The sequence below is a fragment of the Micropterus salmoides genome, unplaced genomic scaffold, assembly GCF_014851395.1.
Source record: "Micropterus salmoides isolate LMB-PRFRI ecotype aquatic unplaced genomic scaffold, ASM1485139v1 Ms_hic_scaffold_21, whole genome shotgun sequence".
Lineage (NCBI taxonomy): Eukaryota > Metazoa > Chordata > Actinopteri > Centrarchiformes > Centrarchidae > Micropterus > Micropterus salmoides.
Genome location: NW_024041262.1, coordinates 9,664,883 through 9,682,146, shown reverse-complemented (window position 1 = coordinate 9,682,146; position 17,264 = coordinate 9,664,883). Strand labels below are relative to the sequence as shown.

General features: G+C 40.0%; 1 protein-coding gene and 1 non-coding gene across 5 annotated transcripts in view; both read left to right on the top strand.

Annotated features, from left to right (window-relative positions):
• The window catches only part of rhbdf1b (rhomboid 5 homolog 1b (Drosophila)), a 41,390-nt gene that overhangs the window by 4,908 nt on the left and 19,218 nt on the right, over nucleotides 1-17,264 (top strand). The gene's annotated exons all lie outside the window — the stretch shown is intronic.
• Nucleotides 16,368-16,461, top strand: trnai-uau. The gene is made up of 2 exons: nucleotides 16,368-16,405; nucleotides 16,426-16,461. It is a non-coding gene; the product is annotated as a tRNA-Ile (tRNA).

The following is a 17,264-nucleotide window of genomic DNA, read 5'->3' as shown; positions in this document are numbered from 1 at the left end:
CACCAAGTATTATTTTAATCGACTTTCTCGACTTTTCTCGGTGTTCAAAGTCACCCATTCACTACTGTGTTTTTGCTTTAATCCCTTTCCAGCCTAGACACAAATGAAATAGGACAGCTGTAGTTCTGTACATCAAAGAAATTGTAGAGGGTTAAAGTGAAGGATCAGTGACTGTACAGTGGGAGCATGGACAGACGGGTCACTGAGCGGTCGTGAGCAGATCACTGAATGAAGAGTATGATAGGGGTGATGAATAATGGGCAGATGTACTGTCATGCAGTTACTTTATAGCAATCCGTCTTTTGAATCTTTTCAGTTAAATGCAAACTTTCCATCTGGGTTGAAGCTATAAGCAGGTTTCCTGACTGTCTTTCAAGACTTGACTTGCACTGGGTAAGCTGCCTCTTAATAGGGCTGCAACTAATGACTATTTTGATCTATCAATTATTGAAACGAATAATCGACTATTCAGATTATGAATTGCAAAATGACACAATGCCTCTCCTTTAGCTATATAAACCTGAGGTTGTTTTAGGCATTTGCTAGTTAACAGTCAAGACAATAAAATAAATACTGCGTTCAAAAATGCATCTTTTAATGAACGTTTCTGCTGCAGAAACAGAAAGTTCCACTGAAATCACGTCCTGATAAGCAGCTGGTCTGCTGTTAAGTGACAGAGCAGCTTTCAGTACTCTAGTACTGCAAAACCCCGGGACAAACTGACACTGTATACAAAGAAAGGAATAACATCATGCATTACATTTGCCGAATTCACAGGGGGGACATTTCTTTAGGCTAACTACGCGACAGTTTATCCATTACCAGAGATATTGCAACTCTTTACACTTCTCTGCTTACTTGCTAACTAGTTTTCATGCAGCCTTATTTGCAACGGTGTTCAGGTGTTACAGCTGTCTCAATATGCAGACTTTTTTTATTTTTATTAAATTGTAGTTTCAGTTTTTTTCAAATAAGTTGCTCTAATGCACAGTCTTCATCAATGAAAATATAAATCACTGGTTTTAATAACCATTTGACTTTTGTGTTCTACAAAAGTTTTCACAATTTCTTCTTCATTTTGTTAATAAATCCCATTAAAAGACCAAAGCTAACAATTAATTGATCCTACTTGTATTGCGTGTCTAGGCAAAGCCTGACATAAATTAACTACATTGTTGCACTGGGCGAAGTGTTCACCCATTAAACTGTAGTTTACTTTGTCGATCCCACATACATTATCCCGCTGCAGTATACTCACTTGAGTGCTCAATAAACTTGATAAAGCTTTATCCATTGCAGAGATTTTGTCCATTAAACTTTTCGACATTTTGCACTTTAGGAACCCATCATCGTTTTTCTTGAACTTTAACAAAAAGCCTGGATGAATAGCAAACTGCCTGTCTAAAAGGAATTTTAATCTGCCCATTATGTGGCACATACTGTTCTCCAAACTTTTCTTCAATGTCCATTTGATGACAATGCTATCCCCTGGCCAGTGTTCTGCTGAGAGACTCCAGACTTCTCTATGAAGATCCTGAATAACTCCTCTCTGTTTCTTTGAAACCACAATTATGACCTCCATTTTTCCCTTTAAATATTCTTTTCAGAGCAAATTCTCTCTCCCCCTGCTATCTTACCCTAATGTGGCATCTGTGTGCAATTACCAATACGTTTTCATACAAGGCCAGCCAACAGAGGAAGCCGTTGTGTTGGAGATCGCAGCATGAGTTTGCTGGCTGCGTAGAGGGACGGCAGGAAGGAGGGATGGCGGGAGGGATGGATGGCTGCTGAGGAGGTCTATTCATGTCTCCAGGCGAGGCCATACTTGAGTAGACACTTATTGTGACGGTGACCTTCCTGTCACCACACAGCTAACACAAAGCAGCTTCATATGAGGGTCAGCTGAGTTGCTTTCTTTGTTTCTTATCCTGCCTGTCAACTCTTCACTCTGGCTCTCTTTCCTTGTCCGTTGCTCTTTACTGCATGATTTAATGTGTATTGATTCTCTTTAAATAATCCATATGTAGTCATCCATTATAAAGTGACAGATCTTTTTACAATTTAGCATAATGTGGTTTACTGACTGACGTTACAAGACCAAGATCATTTCAGCAATAGCAGCAAGAGTCAATTGGTCATTTCAGTGCAGTTAAAACTAAAGTCCTGTGTGCAGTGTGTTTTTAAATCCAACTGGATGGGGAATGTTTTTGAGTTGGTTTAGTAATATCAATGTCACACTACACTAGTGAGCGACAAAATATACATGTTGACATGCAAATACGTATAAGTGATATGTCAGTCGGTTTAATAGTTTGAGTGGCTCTTCTCACCCCAAAACCATTGATTTGGCATAAGTGTATTACACAGCAGCTCATACCCCAAATTTGATTACATCGTTTTACAGTATTTTCAGCCTTATATATATAAATTCCTTTTTATTGACGTACATTTTATCATATCACTTTATCTACGTACTCCCTATCACAGATTTGGTGAGTCTATTTCTGTATAAATGTTTATAGGAATCTTCCTCCCTTTCTTCCCTACAGTGGATGTGTTGAATTTTAGAAAAGGGACAACAGAGAAAGAAAAGAAAGTTTGCCAATAAGCAAGTCTTTTGAAGTCATTATAACAATGCAGAGACGTGCTAATCAAAGACGTCTGCATGTGTCCACAGATCTGTTCCAGTCTGAGTAAAGCTAATGTTGGCCATTATTTGCACATTTAAAGAAACACTGGATTTGCTAGTAGCCTTTGAGAGCAGAACATTGCTGGTTTAAATCCTTGGCTACAAATCACTATATTGGGAAAGTCACCGAAAGATGCTTTCCGTCCTTTCATTGATACTGTGCCTTTGAGAAACTTCCAATGGGTCTGTCCAGTATCAAATGTTGCGTGAATATTTATGACGGCAAACTATTAGAAATTACATTTGTGTACTACAAATTTGGTGTGTGCTGCAGGCAGGGAAAGTATAGGCAGGTAGTCGGTGTGGATTGTGGATGTGCAAAGCTGAGGACTGTGACTGCGGAGACCAGGTTTCTGATCAACGTAAGTCCAATATTCACTCTCCTTTTAGCTCGGTTTTGGTCTGCACCATCCCCAGAGGGAAATATTTGGCTCTTAAGATGCTAAATGCTCTACTGTTCACCTGCTACTTGCTAATTTTGTCTGTCTGGTGCTGGTCAGGTAGTGTACAGCACACTGATGCTGCTGGAAATGACACTAATAAGAGCAGTGAGACTGACCCAAAACGGTGAAGTTGAGGGTAGAAAATCCAAAACAATGAGCTGAGATAAACTAAAACACTGTGTGATCCATTGTTATGTAAAATATGGATTATTGGCGTTTATTGTTAAAGTGTAAAAAACCCCACACATTCTGTCTCATGCTTCAAGTGACGTTTGACTTTTTAATAACCACAAAAGCCTTAATCATGTAATCATGCTTTCAAATATTTGCCTTAAGCAGATATTGTATTGCAAGAACAGATGTTCAAGGGAAAACATTGAAAATATATTGTCAGTGAACATTTGGCATAATGTTGATATATAAATTCCTTGGGTGGCGATGCATTCCTCTCAAACATATTTGTTGTTGCAAATCAGTATAAATGTTGATGAGGGAGATTTAGCTTTGGTGCTCAGCCAACTTTCATTGGATAAATTATGTTTTAATTAGGAGTGTGCAATTCTGCATAGATTCTGAAAGTAGGATGTTCAGAACATTGTTTCCCTATGACGCACAGGGCTACAATTTTCCTAATTATACAGATGTGGTCAACATGTGGTCAAACAAGTCCTCTACTGTTATCTTTTCTATACTTTGGCCAAAAATTGTTTTTACCGGCAGTAGTTTGAGGGTGATAATGGCTGTAGTCAATAAACATGATATTGTTGTTATAATGTTCCCTTTTGATTTGATGGTCATGGTAGACTTCAGTAAAGACATAATTTATACTCATAAAGACTTGACCTCAAGTATATAAACCTCATAATTAAAGGTTTACCCTGTTTTGTTACAAAAGTGTTTTGGAGTTCTGCCTTTTTAGTGTTCTTCATGGAAGTCACTTTGTTGTTTTTGGCAGAGCAGCCAGCCAAAAGGTTGTACGTGGACTTCAGCAGGGAGGCACTGGTATGTCTCTTGTATGAATAACGGGTGAGTGGTAGCATCACCTTATACACGCTCTGTGAGGTCCATTAAACTTGACATATTTTACAGACAAAACTCTGGTGTCATTCTGTTTGCCCCTCAAATATGATCTATAATGACTGGTAAGTCCTCTCAGGCCATGTGAAATCTAAGGGAACTTACTTAATCCTGAGAGTAAAGAACAAAATGCCAAGTGAAAGTGTGCCTGCAAAGTGTTCCCAGAACAGTACCAAAATGGAAATATTAAAAATAACACACAAAAAACTTAATCTTATTTTAATGTTTATTCAAGGCAACACCCAGTTGAAAAAAAAATTCAAAAGACTCAACCGTGAAGTAAAAGTAGCATACATGTTTGAACATGCTTTTACTTTTTTCACCATAATTAATATGCATGCGTGCTGTGTCAGCACAGGTGTATCTGTCATGCTTGATGGGCAATTTTTATTTTGAATGAGCAAGATTATGGTTAGGAAAAAATGGGGGGAAAATAGTACACAAAAACAAAAAAGAGTTGAGACTAATACTTCTGTCAACTTGTGTTGAGAAAATGGAACGACCACACCTTCAGGCGGTCATATTGGAGGTGCTGAACGTTAGCAACGTGAACAGGTGATAATATTTCTAATATTATGACCTTTCTGTCTCAAAAGAGTTGAATGGACATGGTTGGTGCTATAGCTGGTGCTGTGTGTGGTTGAATGCTATCAATTTGCTGAAAATCTATTTGATAATTAGCAGAATTAGTAGAATGCTGTCTTTTTAGGCTGTTCACTGTACAGCTCATATTGGGTACAAATACCGGTACTGGTCTGGAAATTGATCTATTGTTGAATTAACCACCATCACATGAATGCTTTTCAGGCCTCTTTTTATGTGCCTGATTACTGTTCATCTATAAATAATTAGCCTGCAGAAAATGCTGCATTTTTATCAGACACCACCTTTCATAAATTTTACTCTCTGTATCTCGTGTTTTGATCCATGTTTGTCTCTTTCATCCCCTCATCTTCCCTCACATCCTGCAGTCTCTCTCTCTGCAGTTTTCGTCACCAGCTTCTACTTAATAAGAGACTCGACTGGCAGATGGAAAACAGGCGTCCTCTCTGCTGAGAAAACTATGCTCGATCCTCCCAAGTCCTACACCTGGCACAGGAGCTGACAAACCATTATAATCTCTCCAGTGGCATTTTTGGCAGTTGAATGTGCCATGAGTTGGAATATTGTTGGAACTGTTTGAGTTCTGAATAGCAATGCCGGACTTTTCTTTATTTCTAGGGAGGCTTTCTATTAATTCATTTTTGCTGTATTGCCCTGCAGTTGCCAGTGATGTTATGCTGTTTATCCTGACAATCAATTAATATGGACTGATTTCACCCAAAGCTTTTACTGACAAGTTTTTCTTATATGTCTTTATAATCTGATTAAGTCATTATAATGTATTGTAGAACCCGTTTAATGAGCAAAACGATGCTTTTTGAGACGGACCAGAAAACCTAAAGCTGCTATAATCAATGCTATTATATTAACAGCGGATCAAAGAACTCGGTATAATGTGAAAGTGGTCACTCGTAGTTACTAACCAACATAAAAAAATTGAGGTCATTGTTTAGGTTTTATGGCCTGTAACTCTACTGTTTTGGTTAAGTCCCACAGCTCTGATCACTATTGTTTTCAGTTGCAGCACGAATTTTTCCCTGAGGAGTTGGTGGAGACCAAAACTGGAGCTAGAAGGAGAACTAATATTCATAGAAATAAACACAACTCCAAGTTAATGCTGTAGTTGCTTCACATCTGATGCAAATAAGCAATTGATGTTTCCCCTGGCTTACATTTTCTATGTTATCTGTGAGTGGCCAAGTCGCAGTAACATATGGTTTTAATGAATAGTTAAGTAAATATAATTTCTTAATATATATACCTAAAGAAATCTAATTTCTTGACTGGTAACTCTGTAGCTATCCTAAACTCTCTGAAGGGGGGGATGGTGGTAGACTAGAGAGTTGGTTTTAAAAGGTGATATGTCTGTGAGTTTATAGCTTGTTTACGCTGCCCCCATGTGGCCAGAAAAGTAAGTTAAAGAAGCTTTTAGGCCGCACTGCAAGCATTTCATAGTTAGATCGGAAAATCAGTCTGAGCCACTGTCATCACTCATCAGGGTACAGACTGGTGGAGGATTACTCACACTGTTGTCTCTGCAGCTTCACCAAAACCAAACGTATGGCTCAGAGGCAGAAACAGGTAAACTAATGCAGATGTTTGGCATAGCAGACAGACGGACATGCACACAGACCCGCACACTCACCACATGCACATGTATGAATTAACAAGCAGAAACATGCACGCGTAAACACACTTGCGCACACATAGTCCTGCATTTTTGAACCACACAGCAAGCCCACACAGTGAAGCTATGCAAATGGCTGTCACATGTTGTTTAGATATGTGTGTACAAAGTAGACTAGAAACAAAATGTCTCTTCTATATCCATCTCTCTTTTCCCTCCACACAGTGTCGTGCTGTTTATTCTCTGCTTTGCTGCAATGGTTTGGAGTTTTTTTGCTGTCAGACTTTGTGCAGCATGTTTTTTCTTTTTCTTTTTTTTTTTTTACTTCTCACTCTCCCCCCTTTCGCTCCTTTCATCTTCTCCCAACATGACATTAAGTCCATTCTTTGCTTTTTTCATCTCTCTCCATCTGTTGTATTTTCCTCTTCTCTCTGTCTTGGTACATACCAGGTCATCTGCAGACAAGAGGCAGCGTGAGGCTTGTGGCTGCAGTTATTATTGTGTTAACATTGTTGTATAAAATTTCCATCCATAACAAATGCATTCAGAACATTAGAACTTTTTTTATTTAAATATCACCAGCGTTTGATTGCAAGCCCTGCAAAGTTCACACCACTTTTTTTCTTCACTGGTTTTCCTGTGTAGACTGCTTCATCAGAAACGTGTGGGTGTGATGTGCAGTGGGTCGGGGGTTGAATAATGTGAGATTCAAAACCTGCTTTCCCACGGGCCAAATTTCAATCTACTGTAGGGCCCACTTCATAGCAGTAGCCTATGCCAATCCTTTTAATCATCTCTTAATGACTTCCATAAGAGACAATTCTCAACTTTCTCATTATGCAAAACCAGCAGAGCTTCTGCCCTGGTTTCAAGCTGCCAATTAAATCGTTCCTGCTTAGACAGCTGAATAGTAGAGTAGAGAGATGATTGTGCTTAAAGGCAGACAAAGTATGTAGGCCTGACCTCTGATCTCCTCTGATTGCCTGCCTACTGTTTATCTCTGTGTAGTTAAGCAGCTTTTTTATGCTGTTCCCTCATTCATGAGATGAATTCACAAATTAAATTAAATGAAATGGTGGTACCACGGATTTTTAAACATATATATTTTGGGGGTTGGTGCAGGTTTTGGGCAGATGTGGGCTAGAGGGTGGATGACCTCCAACGTAGTCGCTGGGTCATTTTGGATGATTTTCACTCTAGCTCTGAATGTAACTCAACAACAGCAACAAAAATATTTTCCATGTTAATATGTAATAATCTTCGTGACACAGCCTCTCTCGCAGATCTTCAAAGAATGAAGGATCGCAATAATATTGCTACATTTTGTTTGAAGTTCACGTAATGTGACCCCCCACCGTTACTCAGACTGCCTGCATTTAGAGAGAGCACTAGAGAGAGAGAAAGCGCATTGTTCACAGCTTCAGGGCTTGTCTGCGACTTCTGCATTGCAAAATTGTAATTAGTATATTTAAATATAAATGTTGTCGGTCAGTGTCTAGTCAATGTATTAACACAAACGGTTAACAGTCGCCGCACAGTAGTGAGAGAATATCATGACACCTGACGCTCTGTGTCCTGCTGTCTCTGTCCCCCTCGCTGTGAGACATTGCTGTTTTACTGTCTCCAGGATGCTTCATTCCCTCTAAAGCGGCTGTGAGCTGCACTTTATCAGAGGTGCTGAAGTGAACATTTGTGTGGAATTGTGGTGATATTGCTGTCTGGAGAGACTGGCCACTGAAAAATAGCTTGCACCAAGAAATGTTAATTAACAAATATAATGCTGAGAGAAATGTTTATTTGCACAATAAGAAAACCTGCAATAAATATATTGAATATAAATATATTAAATAAAAAGTAACTTAAGGTAAAAAAAAACTACTGCATTACATATATTTTTATATTCTGAATTGTCACCTGCCACATAACTTTTGTCCTTCACTTTATAAAAATAAAGACATTTCCACCATAAATTGGTGCAGAAAATGTCTCCAGAATGCAGGAAATTAAGTGTTTAATGCTCAATTGAACATTTCATCAATATTTCTTTTTAAACTAAATTCAAATTAATTAAGCTAATTTATCATTAAGGTGCCACATGCATAAAGACTTTAGGCTACTTAAGGCATGCCTGCATGTATGTAGACTCAGCTGGGATTAAATTATATGAGAAAAGTTGATCTACAGGAGAAACATATCTGACATCAATACAGAATGCCTGACAGCCTTACTGCATTATATTACACTAAATTATTTTATTTTGAATTGTCACCTCAGACATTTCCTCAATAAATTGGTGTAAATTCACCAGAAAACGGGTGAAAGCATGAAAGATTTCTGGGCTGGGCTAAGCCCCCAATGTTTGAATAGCCTGGAAACGCCCCTGATGACCTCCACAGAGAGAAATGAGAGGGGTGGAAAGGGATGCGAGGTATTTCCTACCTGCAGTGGAGCCACACAGCGAGGCAGGTTGGACACAGTTGGCAGCACATGAGGGATCATTGATTGGTACTTTGGTGAGAAAGAAAAGAAGGCATACCAACCCCAACTTGCACAATTAATTGCATAATGTTGCAGGGTAATTACTGATGATTGCACAAGGTGAGATCTGAGCTCAACAAAGTACCAGACACTGACCAATTGTGGCAGATGAAATTGTCAATGAAAAGACCAGTTTGCATTTGAATGTGCTGGACTGTTCTATGGCACAGAAGGAGATTGCTTTACAGAACAGAGTGAGGCCACTGTTTTTACAGAAAAACTGTTTTTTACTCCACCTTTATTTTGCATTCATCATTCGAAGGTGTCACATTTCTGTGTAACAATGCTACTTAAACAGTAGCTTTCAGTAACTGCTTCCTGTGTGTGTTCCTTTTGTGGTTTTGTATGAGTGTGTGTGTGTGTGTGTGTGTGTGTGTGTGTGTGTGTGTGTTTGTGTGTCTAAGTGGAAGTGGGTGGGACTCGTGTCAGTGGCCCTGCACACTGATGTGAGCTGAGGCGTAGCAGCACAGCTGCTGACTGACAAACGAATTGCTCACTCTCGCCTAATCTGTGGTAATGAGATGAAAGACAAGACACCGCAAGACAATCAAAGCAGTGTTGAGACAGATGGTATTTGCTCATTAAGACCCCCAGTGTGAGTCTGTCAGAGGAACCAAACCCTTTAAACTACAGATTGATGTTAGCATTATGAATTAGAGTTGTGTCATGTACGCTCAGTGGCCGTTTCCAGGTATGGATTCAGGTAAATGAAACATTAGATGTTTCATTGAATTCAGTGAGGTTTAGTGTTCTACATTGATGATGATGTTTGAATGATTACAGAAAGAGTTAGCCAGAAAAGAGTTTAATGCTCTATTGTTTTTTCTGTTGATGCCATTTCTCTCCATCTATCATTTGTTGTTTTGCTAACTGACACACTGTTTTTGCTGTAGCAGATGCGTAATCATTTATTTTAGTTTGTTTGTATAGGTAGCAACAGATTACACACACACACACGCACTCATACCATGGCAGGACTCTGTAAATAGGAAGGAAATGACCGACTGTGTTATGACTGTAACATCTGGCACAGATGAGAGCCCAGAGCATACATGGCCGTATGGTGGGGAGGGAGGGTAAAAGCACACAGCATAACTCACTGTTAATCTATGTGACCTACTCATGCTTTGATACATCATCACAAGAGGATGATGGAAGATGATGCAGATGTACAGTTATTAGAAGCTTCCAGAGGATTTCCATGTAGAAAAGGATCTGTAGAACAGATGCATCATTTTCATAAAATCAGAAGCTTTAAATTTATTTCTTTATGCCCAAATGTGTTTAAAGTATGGTCGCTTCTCTGCCCGCAGGACATAATGAGTTCAGATTTAAGAGGAAAGTACAAACTGTTGTCTAAAAAGCAGCGAGTGAGTCCCATGCTTGCCTCTTGAAAGTATTTTCTACATTTGTTTGGTCAGAAAAAATACGTTTTCACTTTGCATAACTTAGGAAAAATGCACACGTGTGACAGTGTGCTTTCCAATGGAAAGTTCAGGACTTCTGCTTATACCTGAAGCAGGCAATTTTCTTGAGGCTGCGACCGTCCTGCAATAATTGCATTAACCCTAAAGTTAAAATGGACCTGGGCAGGTTGTAGTGCCTATTAGTGCAGAACAGTGGCAGCGTAATAATGTTCAAATCTACATGGACTGTCTGAGCATTCATCTCCTGAGTCCCAAACCAATTAACTTGGAAGTGCTCTGGTAATTGTCAGTTTTACAGCACCTTCCTCTTGGAGAGAAAAGAAAAAAGAATGACTCTTCCCCCGATATTATCATTTACCTGTCAAATAAAAATAAATATCTGTTTTGACCTGAAATTAATCAAGGATCTGGCTTTTAAACACAGCCTGCACTAATGCAGCCGAAGTAACCAGTGCTATTCTGACTTATTCTTGCTCATACAGGGCCAAGAACGCTTTTTAATAAAGTATGCAGGTGAGTGTCCGATTTGACACTCGAAAATACAATCTGTAAAAGCTGCAATGAAACCAGCCAAGGTCCAACCTAACAGCTCAGTTGGCTTTCATCAAAATATTGTCTTGTCAGGCTTTTCCACCGTACAAAGTATGTAATTTTGATAGTAGGTTCAGGGTTTAATAATAAGGACCTGTTTACCTGGATTGGCTGTTTTCCCTGCAGAAGAACAAGTCCACCACCTAGCAGTAGCTTGTTTAAACCATATATTTACATTTGTAGGACAGTCTGAATGCAGTCTGTAGTTGGTAAATGTATGTGTTCTAATAAAGGTGCGAGGAGCGAATTTGACAAACGTCTTTCCCACTTTGAAATTACACGCAAATTCCCTAGAAGCCCAGATATCCCAGGTTTCCACCTGCACTTAAACACAGCGTACGTTTATGGATCTGTGTGGAGCTGGAGACTGTGAAAAGAGACTGAAAACTCCACAAATGTAAACTGATCCTTGTGTATCAGGCGATCTGTGCACCTCCATATAACAATCTGTTAGTAAATACAAAAGAATGTCACAAATATTTGACATTTGTATACACAGTAAGCTTTTCCGAAGCAAAAACGATCGTATCTGTGGAGATGTGTGCATTTGTAAAACTGTTTTATGTGTTTAAATTGCTTAGTATTGCGTGTGGATTGGAACATGCATTTGTGAGTATCCAAAATGACGTTGTACATATTTGTAAATCTTATTTTTCATTTGTAGATTATGTAATACACATTTTAGACAATGTATACGTTTCAAGAACCAAATATTATGCAAAGACACACCGATTGATTTCACTGTTCCACTTTCTGCCGTTCATTTTCACTGACTTTAGGAAATGGTTAGATTTATTTATACATTACAAAATGACATACACATTGCATCCAAAATATTGACACTACCCTACAAAAACTCAGATCAGTCAATGCTAATTCTGGCACTACATTACTGCTAATGTAAATGAAAGTCTCAACAGAAACCAGAGAGAAGACAGAAAGAGAAAAAGAAAGAGAGGGGGAGGGGGAGAGGTTTAGAGAATAAAAGGACCCAGAGAAGATATTATGTTTTGCACTGCTTAACATAAAGATCAAGATTGAATATTAAAGCTTATTGACATGCAGTCACAGTGTGTTTCCATGCCACAGTGACTGGGTGCCTAAGCCTCAAAGACCAGAATCAGGGAGCAGTGTCAGGACAAGTCTTGCTTCGGTGCCAAAGGGATGCTTTTGTTTTATTTTGTCTCGGCATGTCAGGAAATGTCACCCTATGTAAAAAGGATCTAGTTACGCTGCTGTTCTGCTGTCGGCCCCTATAGCCACATCAAGCTGTAAGCGCCGCGCAACAGCTCCACATTTCCTGTGATACTTCTCAAGATAACAGCTTTCACTTGAGATGGCGTGAATGAGACTCTCTTTTGATTTAATAAAACACCTTTGAACTAACTGAATGTGTATGTTGCTGTTCCTGGTATAAACTTAGTTTTAAACGTGTGCTTGACAATGTTCTAATCTTTGTCTGAACCCAAGTAGGATTTAAAAGACCTTTTTTAGATGTTAAAGTTCACTTCTTTCACTTTGACAATGAATACCTTGGTACCTGAGATGCCGCTTGATGATGTAGACACAGTCCAATCAGGGGTCGGTATGAGCCTCTGTGGCCTGACAACAGGATGATGTCATGTGATGTACAGCACAGGGATTACAGCCCATAATCTGCCTCTCATGAAAACCCAACTGGAGAAAAAAAGAGAGAGATTGTGAAAGGGGAATAGCAAATGGCGGCTGTTGAAAAAAAGGACCAGACAGCCTCCCTTGTTTAGCCGTATGGAGGACTGCAAAAACCTGACGTGTGAGACTGAAGCAAGGGCTCCCAAGTGAGTGTTCATATACTGTATGCATGTCTTATATGTGCATGTTCATGCTTTGTTGTAAAAGTACATCTGAGTGTGTGCTGCATTCCTGTCAGCGTGCACACAATCGCAGAATGAGCGAAGGATGTGGTTATGGATCGTTCTGGTGGAGGTTTCTATTTGCAGGAGTGTGTTTACCCTCTGCGACCGTAAGAGAGTGCACAGGCTTCCACATGTGACCACAAAGAGCCCAAAACACTGACACGGGCAACTGAGAGGCAAAAGGAATAAAAGTCAACCTGCCTTTAGGGCTGGTCCATGTGTGGGTACATTTAAAGAGTACATACAGTTTATTAACATATGTATTCTAAAAATTAAGTTTCAAGTGTACGTCTCTTCACAAGGTGTGTGTTTAGTCTCAGTTGAATGAGGCTTTGAGTTTAAAGCCACTATATGTATTTTTTTATTCCATTATCACATCTTTCAAATCATTCTGATGGCATCCGAAGAAGTCATGCTCGCAACTCTCAGGCACAGCGGTGGTTTGAGCTAAATGCTAACTCCATCAATCTAAAAACGTAATGTTACACAGGTATAACATTCACCATCTTAGTTTGTTAGCATGTTACCATGCAAAATAATTAGCACTAAACACAAAGTACCGCTGAGGCTGATGGGAATGTTAGTTTTGCAGCAGCTACTTGGTCAAAAAACACAGTATTATATTGGATAATATGAAATTGTAACCTGTTGATGTCTCTAGAGGACGAGTTAAGGGAAACCACTAACATTAGGTTTCATCCTCTGGGCACCATGGGTATCTGTATTCCTTAGCAATCCATCCAAATGGTTGTACTTATGAGAAAAAGAAAAAAAACAGAAATGTCAGACTAAACGTGGCACTGGAGGAAAAGTTAAGAGATGACCAAAGTGTATATTATTATATTATATTTCTAGCTCTGTCGCCTCACAGCAAGAATGCTCGGGGTTCGAACCTTGGTCATCCCAGGCCTTCCTGTGTGGCGTGTTGTGGAGTGTCTGTGTGGGTTCTCTATGGGTGCTCTGGTTTCCTTCCACCTTCCAAAGGCATGTGTTGGTTAACAGGCGACTCTAAATTGTCCTTGAGAGTGGATGTGTGTGTAAATGGCTGTTCGTTTCTATGTGTCAGCCAACTTGTCCAGGGTGTACCTCGCCTCTCGCCCGATGTCGGCTAGGACTGACTTCAGGATAAGTGGTTGAAGATGATCGATGGATGGATTGTGAATTTCATGACAATCCACCAGATAGTTGTTGAGACGTTTTACTCAAAACCACTGCAGTAAAAGTCAGTGGATCACGAAGTCAGTAGATTTAGTCCTGTGGGATGAATGTGTGTGCAAAATTGTTTCATGTTAATCCATTCAATAGGTGTTGAGATATTTCAATCTGGACCAAAGTGGTTGGTTTTTAGCCACACTTACGGCGAAGTGTGGCTAAAAATGAGACGACCCTGGTTGCTGATGTGTCTTTTTTGATACTTCAGCAACTGGTTTGGCTAAAGCTAGAAATGTTCTAATGCTAGACAAAGTAGTAGAAATGTTTTGTATTAAAAAATGTATGTTAACTTGTATAATTTAAGCATGTTTTATAACCAACTACCCCCCTGTAGTGGGGAATTACACCTGTTAAATAGAAACTGATGAAGGGCAGCAAGCTAAACAGATTTTATCTGCCTTGAGAAAACAATGATCTAGTTTGAATTTCTTAAGTAAATTCACAATTTTGCACTGACATTAAGGAATCATACTGTGTCGAATCCACTGTAGAAGAAAGAAATACAAACATCCACGCCCGCAGTAACCTCAGCAGATCAGTATGTGACAGAACAAGCCGTGATGTGTTTCACAGCTTTGTTGGACAGCATGGAAACACATGCTCAGCTCGCACACTTGCTGCACTACTACTCCCTTCTGTAGCTGAGTAATCACACAGTTCATTTGTCTGGACCGCCACCTTCTACTCAGAGCCACAAGTTCACACCTGTTCTGTAGGCTGCACAGCTTCCTGGGAAATGTAGGAGATCACTATCAAAACAGTTTGCATGAGGAGAGAATGATACCATGTAGTGCAAAGACGAAACTGGTTTTATTTGACAAGTGTGAATATCCAAAAGGGGGATTTTTCCCTTACTGGTGTAGTGATTGTGTTTGTGTGTGCCGACGCTTGGAAGAACACCCCGTCCAGTCCGTGCCGATGAGTAGAATTCCTCCAGCTGCCGGTATTGAAAATCTTTCAGCTGGTTCGACTCCAGCACCATGTATGATTGAAGAGATTATTGTTCGGCTGATGGCTTTATGGCAGGAGAGGGCAGCCTGTAATTTCACTGAATGATTCACAGCTGAGATCAACAGGGGCTCCTCATTGGTGGTCGCTCATTACGTCTCACCAGAGCCCAATGCAGATGTCCTATTATGCAGCAACAGCCCCTCCACTCCTGCTCGATGACTTCCCCTTGGCTCAAGCTAAAACCCGACTTGAGAAACACTAACTGAGCTGCAGCACAGAGAAATTTTTTCCACATTAAACATCATTTTAGTAAAGTGAACACGGGGAAATAAATTTGGGAAAGGCAGAGTGTATAGGCAGATCATAGAGAGCAGAGGTGCTATAAAACTATCAATCAAGGACTATATTCACTTCAATACCAGGCCTTCACTAGGTAGACTTATTCAGAGACATATAATTTAACATGTTCATTATTTTTCCTGTTGTGTGTATCGGCTGATATTAGCTTACTGTAGATATATTGGTATCAGGGTATATCTGCTTACTATTAAGAGGAAACTATAGTATAGAAAACCCAATATGATAGCAGCTGAGAGAGACACTCTACACTGCATCCAAGAGGCTTTATTTGTTTATTTTTTTGTGGTGGGGAATTCCAGCTCGTGAGGAGCTATTTGGTGCATGATAAAGTCCTATTGTTACTATGTGGCACAAGTGACACACAGAGCAGCAGAAAGGTGCTGAGGTTTTGAGTTTGTGCTTCACCTGACGAGCTCAGCAACTATAAAATGCATAAGCAAACGGGAAACGGTATGGGAAATGGTAATTGTTTGTGTTGGCACTTCATATTACAAGGTACCACTGCAAACTGCCTCATAAGCTACTGGTCCGCTTAGTGGTTTTCGCAGAGATGGAGCGGTGTCTTGTTTACTCCCATAAAACCTCCACTGAAACGGTTAAGCAGGAAAACCACTTTTCACCCTCCAAATGCCTAACTTTACCCATAAACCATTTAACCAGCGAATGGCAGAATGAGTGGAAGCTTTGGCTTGCTGTTCTGTGGCTTTCCCTCTGTTTGTGTCTCAGTTTTTTCCATCTCTCAGGTTCTCTCTGCCTGACTCTGTTAGTAGGTGGCCCGCTACACTCAGCAAGCACAGCAAGTGATAGCATCCCTATCTGCTGAAGGCATATGTGTGTCTGAGCTTAGGAAGAGATCCTTACCTCTGACAATCCTAGCGCCATCTTGTGGTGTTGTAGTACAGCTGCACTCCTGCCCTTCCAAAACACTACTACACCACTGCCCTCTTTGCACAGGCTCCAGTGGCGCAATCGGTCAGCGCGCGGTACTTATAAGACAGTAGCCAGCAGAGTGATGCCGAGGTTGTGAGTTCGAGCCTCACCTGGAGCACGAAAGTTTTAACCTAGGCTGTCAGTCACAGGATAAGGCTAGTAAGTGGACATGACTGAGAAGGTGGCACAGCTGTAAAAATGATTTGTCGGTGAGATTACTCTGCATGAATCAGACAGAACAGCTCCAACAGACAGTTGTGGTGCTTGTGACTCTCATTGATTCTACCTGAACTGTATGTTAAATTAAAGTATATTTGCCTTACTATCCACATTGTGAAAATGTGGCTGTGTTTGTTGAACAGATAACAAGCTGTTGTTCAAAACACTAAAGGCATATTCTTTTTTTTTTTAAACCACAGCCCATCGGCTCACACAGCAGCAAATCCTGATGTGAAATCACTGCTTCATTCCTGATGTCATGTCAGAGCATCAAATATTAGTTTTATCAGTCAGGCACATATATATATATGTATATATATAGATACATATATATATGACCCAACCAATTGGACTATTTATAATATGTACAATAAATACAGTAAAGCCCCGGGGTCACAGTGCACTGCTGAATGGACTGGAGGATTACTCTGCCTTGTGATGCAGGTTATTTGGAGAAGATGCCGCTGGCAGACTAATAGCTTTAAATATTTGAATAAAACAGTTTGTTTATAAGTCATTTGCCTCCACACTGGATCTGCCTGAGCCCACACCATGCAGAGACATTTATTACTGTTGATGTTGAGCATATTCTGTCCAGTGTATGGAATTACACACCAAAGCTGGCTTTTGGCTTCAAGCTTTTGACAGTTGGATTTATTGCTTGCTGTCATGTGTCTGTGAACGTATGTTGACTGTGCGCAT